General features: G+C 46.5%; 1 long non-coding RNA gene across 1 annotated transcript in view; it reads right to left on the bottom strand.

Moving 5' to 3' along the window:
- Positions 1-366: 366 nt before the first annotated feature.
- The window catches only part of LOC149365586 (uncharacterized), a 65,643-nt gene continuing 55,143 nt past the window's right edge, over positions 367-10,866 (bottom strand). The window contains exon 3 of the long non-coding RNA XR_016292470.1: positions 367-603. This is a non-coding gene — a long non-coding RNA (uncharacterized LOC149365586). The remainder of the gene's footprint in view (positions 604-10,866) is intronic.

Raw genomic sequence — 10,866 nt, 5'->3', positions numbered from 1 at the left:
CGCGTTTCTTTTAAATTCACCGACGCCTCATACTCCATACATCTAACCTTCAGTAGCTTAACCATCTTAACAACAATCGATTATTGTTTCCACCAAATGCTAAGATATCTACAGGCTCAAGACAAAAAACACTTGAAAACACGTGCACAGAAAAAATAAAATTCTGCCTACCGCAAATGCCGATCGATCACTTAGAAAAAAATAGCTATCTCCCTAGAAGTTAAAAAAAAGAAAACTGCCGGCCAAATAGTCCCGGCCGAAAATCGGTCACTGCCCTAAATTCTATTCTTTAATCTGCACGTCCCCTACCAGCCTAAAAAACTAAACACACTTTTATAAATATAAAAGGGAAGTACTCATCTATTTTACGCAGTCACTCTCGCAGTCGGTCTGGTCCCGTTCTCCACGCGTGATCCGAAGAGCACCTAAACTTGAACGATGCACTGCGCTTGGCTGCAGATACCGCCGCTCCACTTAACTGCCGCCACCTAGCGGCGACTAAACGAATCGAGGCGTCCAAACAGGTCCCACTACGATGTGAGCGATATGACTGGCATTGAAGTAAAGGAGGTGTTGGCAGGCGACGCTTTCCGAGGTGCAAGCCTAGGGAGAAAGAGAACAGAATTTCATTCGAGGGGACAAAAAAATGTTAAACCGAAATAATGTGTATCTTAATTTTTTCACTCCTGCTTTCACAATAATATCTTGGTGGCGGCATCACTCGTAAAGGGCTGTGCCGAGATGTTTCTAGTTTCGAGGAGATGTTTCAAGGTCTTCGCTGCATGTTATCAGCAGCGAGCAACTTTCCCATCTAGCGCCCATCGCTATGTTCAGGAAAATGTTCCCATCAAGTCAGAAGGTCTCAGACTGAGACAAGCAATGCACGACATAGCCGCATTCTACGTTTTCACTACAGCTTCGGTATGCAGAGGGTCTGGTAATCTTCAATCCCGAAGCCTGACCTACTTCTTAGACGCTGATGGCTGCACCCGGTAGAATGACTTGAATTAGAAGTGGCTAAAGGTCTTCTCTCTAATTACTTATCGATTTTCGTCGGACCATGTTTCTCAGCCTGTTCTGCTCTCCTGGGGATTTCTTCCCTGCGTGGCATCTGATACAGTGTCGTCAAGCTGAGATTAAAGGCAGAGTCGCTTTCGTACTGCGAGTGAGAATTTGGCCCGGTTCAATATCGAGCTAGGAGCAGATTTCAGCAAGGGGCTAGTTTGTATAGATTCATTGCTACGAGCCAGCGCGCAGACACGACGGACAAGAAAAGACGCAAAGCAAGGGGGCGCTTCAGCAAGTGGTCGCTTCGGCTTGGTCGTATTGATCCGAAAAAACAAAAAAGCGTTTCAAGCGGTTTCGAAAGAAATGTCGATGGAAATACACTGGAAAGCTCATTTGCTTTGTTTACTAGAGCACTTCCTTGATGATCGTGTTGTAGTACTCCCTCACGTTTTCGAGTTTTTGGTACGACGTTTTCGCAATCTGGCGAAATTTCAGAAACACTTAGAGTAAGTGTTCTCTAATGAAAGCGTGACCCAGTGACGTAATTCATGGGCGCTACGCAGTGGGGTGCACACCGACTGAGCTTCTCGGCTTCGCCACAAGATGGCAAGATGGCCTGCAAGGTTCTATGTCTGCTTTTTGCGAACTCCGATAAAGTTAGTGAAACCAAATAAAATGAGTCATCCCATCATCACACGAGGGATATGGCACAAAGTCACTCGTGCTTACTAAATTAACGCAAGGTAAGTGCATTTATAGTGTGTTACGAAATTTCTAATGCGCTTGCCTCTTAAAGGCCATATGCTGTCTGAAACAACACTCTAAACAGAATGGAATAAAAAGTACGCTGCACTCTCGCGCACTCTCGTTTATAAACGGGAGTGCACTCGAAGACAGCTTTCTTTCTTGTTACTTTCATATAGGTGTAATTATGTTGAGAGAAATCCACTTCCCGATTTCGTTCGCTTTGGGTTATAGGGCTTAACGTCCCAAAGCGACTCAGGCTATGAGGGACGCTGTAGTGAAGGGCTCGACAAATTTCGACCACCTGGGGTTTTTTAACGTGCACTGACATCGCACAGTACACAGGCCTCTATAATATCGCCTCCATCGAAATTCGATTGCAGCGGCCAGGGTCGAACCCCCGTCTTTCGGGTGAGCAGACAAGCGCCATAACCACTGAGCCACCGTGGCGTCTACTTTCTGAATTCAATCAAGCAAAAACGCACGTTAATTTGCAAGTACAATGCAATGGCTGCCTTGCGCAACATTAATTTTGATGCGACTTCGAAGAACGGGCTCTGGTACCTAATTACACGCATGCAAAGAGTACAGTTTTCACTGGCCTTTTCGAAATTTCGCTCGCGCCACAGCTGAAAGACATCCTTCAACGCAGGAGATGCAAGATCGTCGTCGTTATCAGACACACGCTATATGTATCTTTCCATCAGAGCGAGCAGGAATGACTGCCTACATCTCAAGATGTTCGTTAGGCTCGGTACAGTAGGGTCATCACGGCGCGCACTTTCGGTGGGAGCGACGTGGCTAGAGCTAATCGTTCTAACAGCGGGGCTCTAAGAGCCACTCGCGCCGTTTAATGACTTTGTTCGCTTGTGTGTATGCATTTTTTCCGCGTAGTCACTCGAAAAAATGGCGGAAAACTTTTCGGATTAAAAAGAAGCGAAGAAGAGCAGATTCAAATTCATGAAATCATCATAACTTTTTTTTTCCCCACTAATGCTGAACTCAAAGCCCCATTTAATGGTGAAGCTACTCATTAACGTTTGAAGTCATAGCTCAGTAGTAACAATCACGCGGAGAAGTGGTTGAAAGTTGCAGTTATTTGTTGGTTTTCTGTCGGTAAAAGGCAGGGGTTTTGCCTTGAGGTGAGGGTACTTGCTCAATAATTAATGTCGTGTAAAGGTTTACGTCCAGTGCTCGAATTCTGGCTACATCGAAAAGGGGTTTCTCATGAGTCCAGAATAGATGGACAGGGAAATAGTGAGGAAAAGAATAAAAGCGGCTGGCGGCCTGTTTTACACATCGCTTCATACAAAGAGAATAAATCATTTTTAATGGTCGTTGTTTTTCTCTTTTTATGACATCGACCTGATATAAACGACCCCATGTTCAGCCAGTGTGCCCGTTGTTGTGTTGCGTAACCTTGGAGCTGAGTAGGTAACTCTGGTCTCACTTGTGGTGCAACGGCACAGGTTTTCCTTTTTTCTTCTGGCCTTCGTTTAGTGGTGCCACCATTTTATTTTTCTCCGTCTCGGGTTTTAGAAACGGTGTCAATCCTAAAAGTCAGAGTGAAATTTTCAAAACGAGAGAGAAGAAATGTTCTGACCACGCAATATATTAATGATATTGCAAATGACGTACAGCCTCTCGTCGAAGCGCGCTTGCTTGCTGATGATATTGTGTTATTATGTCGCGTAAAATGCATGCAAGACCAAGTTCTCTTGAGTGACTCCTTGAAGGTTGTGTATGATTGGTGTGTGAAATGGGACATGAACATTAATTACGATAAGTCAACTTCTATGATTGTGTCGAACAAAAAGACTCCAGTAGTGTTCCCATACATAACAACAGAGAACTAAAGCGTTCTAGTAAATTAAAATATTTAGTTATCAGGATTAGCCATGACTTAAACTCGAGTGATCATGTGCAAAACATTTGTGGAGCAGCTCAACGAAAACTTGGATTCCTAAGGCGGAAGCTAAACGATTCACCATTGGATGTCAAACTACAAGCATATAAATCAATAGCAAGACCAAGTCTGGAATACGCAAGCATAGTTTGGGATCGGAATCAGCAATATCTTGCAGAAAAGGTTGAGCGTGTTCAAAGATTGGCAGTAAGGTTAAGATAACGCAACTGCGCTTGTTGCGTTATCTTCTTGTCCTTGTCTCTTTGTGCGCAGTACCCCCCTTGTATTCACCAAGGTTTATATTTTCGTCTTACCAAAGAACGCAGTCCGTATCAGAACTTCTATTATGAGCGCAGTTACCAACATTGACTATTCGCAGAAAAATTGCTAGGCTAAAGTTTTTTTATCAGCTTTATCACAGTATGTTCAATCTGGATTCCAGCTTGTACTTGCGACCACCTGGAAGACTGTCATCGCGTACTAACCATTCCTTCGCAGTTATGTCATACACGCCGACAGTTGATGTCTATAAGTTTTCGTTTCTGTCTAAAACAATTATAGAATGGAATAACCTTGACCGACACGTATTCAACAAAACTTGTTCACTTGAAACTTTTGTAAAAGAGTTGGAACTGTGTTGTACTGACTGACTATACCATTCCCACCCTGTAACAGCCCGCAAGGGCTAACAGTATTTGGAAATAATAGAAAATGGTGGCCTGCTTCATCTTCATTCAGTCCCTACATTTTAGAACACAGGGCCTCGATACCCTTGTCAATACTTGTGGAGGGGGCCTAGAAGTCACCGAGACCCCCCCTTACTTTAAGCCCTGCGCACGTTCGTGGAAACTTCGAACTTCCCTCTCTGTGGAGAAAAAAATCTGCCATTTTTAACGAATGCAGTCGAGAAATAAGGTTTATGAAAAAGGTTTACGAGGGTTTAACGCCACAAAGCGACTCAGGCTGTAAGGAACATCCTGGTGTAAGGCTCCGGAAATTTCGACCTCCTGAGGTTCGTTTATTTGCACTGACATCGCACAGAACACGGGCCTCTAGAACTTCGCCTCCATGGAAATTGGACCGCCGCGGCTCAGATCGAACCCGCGTCTTTCAAGACAGCAGCCGAACGTTGTAACCACTGAGCCATCACGGCGGCTGCACTTTGGAAATAAGCAGTATCCGGTGAACATGTGCGTGAACGTCATTGGAACTTGTGACGCATATGCACGCCGCACCATACATTTCCTGCCTGCCGTACTGATGGTGCCTGCGTTGGAAACGGAAGCCGTTAACGTCAGTCTTCGCAGAAGTCAGTATATGCAATTGGAATTGCCTTCTGCTCAACCTTTCCGCATCACTCTCATAGCCCATTCGTTTCACCTGTAACCATCAGTTTTTTAGCGCTTATGTTGCGCGAGGCAAATGAGGCCAGCTAGAATTCATCCTCTGAGCTTTAGAATCTACAAACTATAAATGTACCTTTACGGCGGCGCTCGCTTAACCGTCACCTGATTCTGGTTTGACGTTCATGAAACCTGTCTGTGTTTACTACGACTTATTCGCATTTTTACTACGAGTGAAAAGCCACAATTAGAAGTCTGCAAGAAGCCTGAAACATAAACAATATCTTTTACAGTTTACCCCGAGTCAGGAAACAAAGGAGAAGGTCAACTATGTTGCAACAATATCTGCTGTAGCATCATACCCTTACATAAATTTACCGCACTTTCAGAATGAACAAAGGCCAACAGAACGCAACGGGAATTATCACGGTGGTGAGGCACGGCGCCGCGTCCGCTGGAGGTCGGCCCGTCCCAAAATTAGATTCACATCCACTCCGGGCGACAACACACAAAGAACACGGGCCCTTCCTGCAAATAGAACTCCTTCTCCATCTCTGCGCCCTGCAGATGTGAGGCCATCACATTCGTTCGTATTTCCGAGATACGCTGCCACCACTGGAGCACTACCGAGTAATCTTCGAACCCCCTCGTACTCCTCTTCAACGCGTAAACAAAACCCGCCACATCAACTCCTGCACTCAATTTTCTTGTTATTTTCTACGTGCTTTCAGACATGTTATTCGCTCTACTTCTTCTTAGTGAAGAAGATTGTTTGTTTATTTTGGTTTAACGTCCCGAAGCAACTGACGCTATGAGGGACGCCGTAGTGAAGGGCTCCGGAAATTTCGACCACCTGGGGTTCTTTAACGTGCACTGATATAGCACAGCAAACGGGCCTCTAGAATTTCGCCTTCATCGAAATTCAGCCGCTGCGGCCGGGATCGAACCCGCGTCTTTCGGGTCAGCAGCCGAGCGCCGTAACCACTGAGCCACCGCAGCGGGTTAATGAAGACGATGTCATCTTCCGTCTATAGTTTCTGCTTCTGCTCTCGCTGGCGTTGCTTTTTTTCGGTAGTTTCCGATGTTAAGAATAACACAGCAGGATGCTGTTCGCATTTGTAACAGTTATTTCCTTCTTTTATACCTTCCTTTCGGCAACAATATTGCACTTTGGTTTCCTCGCTCTTGTTCCGGTGCAAGGGAGAGGAGAAGGAAGGTGGCCAGTGCGCTCCAGCACTGCGGTATTTCGTCGTTGGGTTTTCGCAATTCCTCTGTTGATTCAGTTACCAGGCTTCCTCTCTTCCCCTTTCATTTTCGCTGCCGCCTCACCGTCGGCCCCGTAGGGAAACAGTGGGCGCTTGCGAAGACGCCGGACAAACCGAGTCCCGATGACGGCAGCCCCAGTGTCGCAACTGGGACCCTGTGCCACCCACTTGAAAGCCCTTTCTTCAGGCCCGACTGCTTGCCAGCCCGGGTGCAGATACGGGTGGTTGTCCGCGGATAGGAAAAGGAATGGATCGAGGAGATTGGCAGCTATTGCACACACGCGCATGTACAAACATACACTTCGGTCAGCTTCCAACGGTACGATCTCGTAGAGTACTGTAATGCCCTTTTTTTGGATTTCTGTCAGGAGTAACGAGGTACTATATGACATGATCCCAGGACCCGCCGTCGCCGACCCTCTGATTACCTGATTCCGTTGAAAGGGGCAGAAAAGGCTGCTTAAGCAGTGGCCACTCTTCTGGCGCGTAGTGTCGAAATATTGGTGGGCCCCAATCTAATTCGATAGTCGCCAACGCAAAGAAGCAATCAGTGACCCGCAGTCTTCTTTATACCGGCTACCAGAGATGAAGTGTTTGCAGATCCCCGTTTCTCCCGCGTGATTCAGCAAACTTAGAGCAAATATTACGCTTCGCGTTTCCTTATCAAAGCATAATATTTCTCGAGTCACGTTGGTGCAAACGTTATAATATTAGCTGCTGTCGCTCACCCCGCCTGCACACAGCTGTCAACACGCTGCGTTCGAAGCAGCTTTCACGACAGCTCTCTCCTAACTTCTCTTTGCTAACTTCTCCGGAACTCCACTGGTGCTACCCTGCATTGCAGCAGCAAGCTTGCTTACTACAAGTAGAGGTTTGCTCCCTAAGCATTCATCTTCGAATAGTTAACGCCCACTGGTGCCGCATTTTGTATTGCAGTGGTATTCTCTTACGTAATGAAGATAGTGTCGTATTTATACTATGGTGTTGATTTGGCCTGTGGGTCGTTTGACAGTCCTCACTTCAAGTTAACTGATAATTTATTCACTAGGCTCAACATAAGGCTGAGAGCAGGAGCTAGTGATATTCAAAGCTAAAACTAGGAATATGTACAAAAAACAAGCTCTCCTTAAACACTCCAAGATAAGAAAGAGCCGAAGAAGTTCACTCACGGATAATAAAACATCAGCCAGACTGGTTCGAAAGAAGCGTACAAAAGCAAAATGAATGCATAACAGCGCTTAATTTAATTGCAAATCGCACTGGTGAGCTTCTGCAGGTTGCTCAGTGATTGGGCATTTCACCTTTCTAGCCGGTGGCCGGTTTCATCAACAACAAATTGTCTTCGGAAAGTTTGGTTTAGGGGTTTAACGTCCCAAAGCGACTCAGGCTATGAGAGACGCCGAAGTGGAGGGCTCCGGAAATTTCGTCCACCTGGGGTTCTTTAACGTGCACTGACATCGCATAGTACACGGGCCTCTAGAATTTCTCCTCTAAAGAAATTCAATGCCGCGGCCGGGGTCGAACCCGCGTCTTTCGGGACAGCAGCCGAGCACCATAACCACTGAGCCACCGCGGCGGCGTCTGCGGAAAGTAGAAACTTTATCTTGTTTCATTATGCCCCGGAGATCCATTTAATAGTTTTTTCTGAGATGCGATTTGGTGGTTTGCTTGTAAACCGGCGTTATGTGAGACAATTTTTTTTCTTTCACACGACGGTGATGTCACCTGCGATTTTTGGGACCTCTGCTGCTGGTAAAAGCCGACGCCTTGTTTCGACGCCAAACAGCCATAGAATGCATTAAGACATCCCAGTGTCCTGTGCGATGTCAGCGCAAGTTAAAGATCCCCAGGTCAAAGAGGATGCTGACCTGGGCGTAGTGGAGTTGCTTCACAATTGTAGTTCTGCACGAATAGACAAAGGACGAGAAGCGCTCGTGTGTGTTTATCCATTCCTCTCGTTCTTGCTAGTTGGCACTGAATTCCAACCAGGAACACGAGATGGCCTGAATTATTCCGAATTCTTTCACTACGACGTTCAATCATAGCCCGCGGGCTGCCTCGGCCTGTTAAACCCCATTATTTTCAGCCGAGAATTTTTAAAACTAACAGCAACCGCTCTGCTCCGTGGGCGCCTCCATCCCGGCGTTGTCGTACCAAGCGTTTCGAGTGTTGGAGTGTTTCACTCGGACCTTTGTGGATTTAGTGCTTGTGGAATGAACGTTTGAAGGCGCGTCTTCGCCTTCACAGCACGAGATCAATTTCAAGTGCACCCTCCGATTTTTTTTTCTTAGCGGCAACACGTACACTCCGATTCCAATACAATCATAACCGACTCGCGAGGGGTGTTTCGAAAGGTTGAGCAGGGCAGAGTCCCGTGACTGGCCTACCGGCTACTGCAAAACAACTCGTACGCAGGAGGTCCATCCCACGGCTTCATAGTCTGGACTCCGGCCCACTCGGTGCTACGAGGAAACGAGGCAGCCGATGCAGCGGCCCGCGCGCTATCTAACCGCGCAACCTCATCCCCTTCTTCCTCAGAAGAACAAGGAGGCAGTGCCGGCCTACACTTTCAGGGAAATAACTATACCACGATAGACACAAACTTTACCTCCCACCCCTGTAAAGTATTAACGATAGCGGAGGAACGCCTGTTTCTACGGCTCGTCACGAACACCATGATGTGCCCGGCTTCGCTAACGCACTTTGACCTTGCCTTCTCCGGGGTGTGCCCGCACTGTGGGGAAAGGTCCTCGCACCTCTACCACGTGGTGTGGGCGTGCCCCTCCAAACCTGCCTTTGCCCCCAACCCAAGCCCCACCCGGGAGGACTGGGAGGCGACCCTACTCGCCTGCTCCGACCTGAAATCCCGAAAGGCCATGGTCGAACGAGCAATGGCGGCAGCGGAAGCCACTGGCATCCCGTACTAGGGACCCCACCTAATGTTTGTGAGGGGAGGCACGCTATGCCTGACCCTAGAGCAATCTTCATATTTTTTGAGAAGAAATAAACGTTTGCACCACCCCCACCACCATCACTGGGGCTCAAACACACGCCGCCGGCTTTTCTCGTTATGGGACTATCAATGCTTTCGCACAAAAAAACTTATTGACGACGATGAAACAATAGACAACACTAGTACGATGCAAAACAGTTTAGAGCCCCCGACCAGCTTCTTTGTGACCACATACTGCCAAACTTAACGTAGAATTGATATATTTAAACAGTAGTTTTTGCGTGAGCATTTCACACAGGAAGAGGGCAAAACTAAAAATGAGGCGGAGGGGGGGGGGGGGGGGGACCAGTGGCAACAACATGCTTAATTCAGAAGAGCACCGACAGTGGGTATCAGGTATCCAGGCTACTAAAACATGCAGATTAATAGTTTGTTTTAGCAGAAAACAAAATGATTGGTTAATAGAAAATGAAAGGCGCGGTTGCCGTCTCACATCTTAGTGGACGCCTTAACCGCGCCGTGAGGGAAAGGGGGAAGGTGGAAGTGAATGAGTAAGGGGGAAAGAGGCGACAAAATTGAGGGCTCTTGAAGAATTTCGACCACTACGAGGGTTCGACAACCACAAACATAACGTAGGTTTTTCACGGCTGTGAAACGCAAAACACTCCCGTGTTCGAATGTCAGTGAACGCCAAGGATTTCCAGGTTGCAAGAATTATTTCAGAGTACTAATTAGCCACACCAATATTAATTAGTGAGGCTAATTAGCGACCCAAATTAACTGTTCCTGTAATGTAATCAGGATTTTCCAGTCATGACGACTCCGACACTGGGTGTTCAACTGGAAGGGACCTTTAATGCTATCCTGTAAATATATTTACATTTATCTGCTTCAGCCGCATTGAGCACATGTTAGAGGAGCGGCGACCTCCACATATTCCCGCTTGGCTTCGCACGCGGCCAGGATATTCTAGATAATTTCTCAATCTCCTCACTTCGAGCACCCGTCGACCAACCGAAGCTGCGTTTTCCTCGTCATATCTGTTTTGACGTTCTTACGGACCGCTGGTTCGCGTTTGCGACCATCTTATACCATCCTTGTCGCGTCTATATCCTTTATAGATTCCTACTTCATTATTTTCAAGTCGCGTTGGATCTTCAATGCACGCTTTTTTTTTTCTTGTCTTTTAAATTTACACTGTGAACAACTTCAACAACTTTCATTCGCTAAGAAAAACAGTTATCTCACTTTTTGTCCGCCTAATGTCCGTCGTTAGACAGTTAAACGAGTATTTATTGTTAAAAATATCGAAGTGGAAATATGAGATATCTTCGGCCACCACTCCATTCAAATTTGTGACGCTAGCGAGTACAACAGCGCTAGTATGGACTATGTGACCGCTGCCGCAAGATAAATGCTGGTGTGTGAGATCTGGGAAAAAATCATTACTGGTCATTTCAGTTTGGCTGCTAAAACTGTCTCTGGCCGCAATACCTGTATATCTTTTTTTTTGCCCTTTTCTACGATACGGAGACTACATTTCTTGAAATTAACTATTTTAAGCTCCGTTTCTTGAAGCTCCGTTTTCACTAAACGCACCTGATTTGTCCATAGAACGCGGGGAAATGTCGATATAGACCGGTTTAA

Source organism: Amblyomma mixtum, chromosome 1 (genome assembly GCF_055824585.1).
Source record: "Amblyomma mixtum isolate Tamu chromosome 1, ASM5582458v1, whole genome shotgun sequence".
Lineage (NCBI taxonomy): Eukaryota > Metazoa > Arthropoda > Arachnida > Ixodida > Ixodidae > Amblyomma > Amblyomma mixtum.
This window is presented reverse-complemented; position numbering and strand designations above follow the sequence as displayed.